Source organism: Colossoma macropomum, unplaced genomic scaffold, assembly GCF_904425465.1.
Source record: "Colossoma macropomum unplaced genomic scaffold, Colossoma_macropomum, whole genome shotgun sequence".
Classification (NCBI taxonomy): Eukaryota; Metazoa; Chordata; class Actinopteri; order Characiformes; family Serrasalmidae; genus Colossoma; species Colossoma macropomum.
This window is the reverse complement of record NW_023494795.1, coordinates 10,304,012-10,304,711: the sequence shown is the minus strand read 5'-3', so window position 1 is coordinate 10,304,711 and position 700 is coordinate 10,304,012.

Here is a 700-nt window from a genome sequence, read left to right as displayed (position 1 = left end):
CACAGCTGTGCAGATGTTTTCCAGGCAGTCAGTGGGCGGTCCCTTAACATTATGCTGCTGGTCTTTGTGGGGTTTTAGTGCCACCCTCTGGTTCTTTGGCGCACTGACAGTCAAACCCTGTTAGTGTGGGGCAAATGAAGAACTCCACAGAGGGCTGAAGGGCCCTTTCTCAACACCTGTGATGTTTTGTCTGTTATTTTTGCATTAGTTTTGTTTTGAGGTTCTATGTTCTAAGGTAATATAATAATAATACACAGTAACAATTAACTATGTACTTTAACAGCTGTATTGTCCATCTACATAGAACAAGCAATAAAGAGGTAAAAAATAAATGATTCATTTCTGCCTTCTTGAGTTTATTTTTGAAGCATAGTCACCAGTGATGTCTTTATCATATTTCAATCAATTTCGTGGCTGATGTAAACTATATTTATAAAGACTGAGACTGAACTGCCTGCAGCACGACACCCCGATACAGTACAATACAGTACGAAGACTACATATCTTTATCATCATACACAGGAAATGGAGCTATATAGGCCCCGACTACAGTGCTTCAGGCTTTATTCAAAACCAGAATACAGCTTAAATCTTTTAATAAGCCACAAATAGAAAATCTCTGCCATTCTGAATCGTCGCTACTTATAGGCTTTGTTGAGTTTCTACAGGAATCTGAAATGGTTTTGTTGAAAAAGCTACA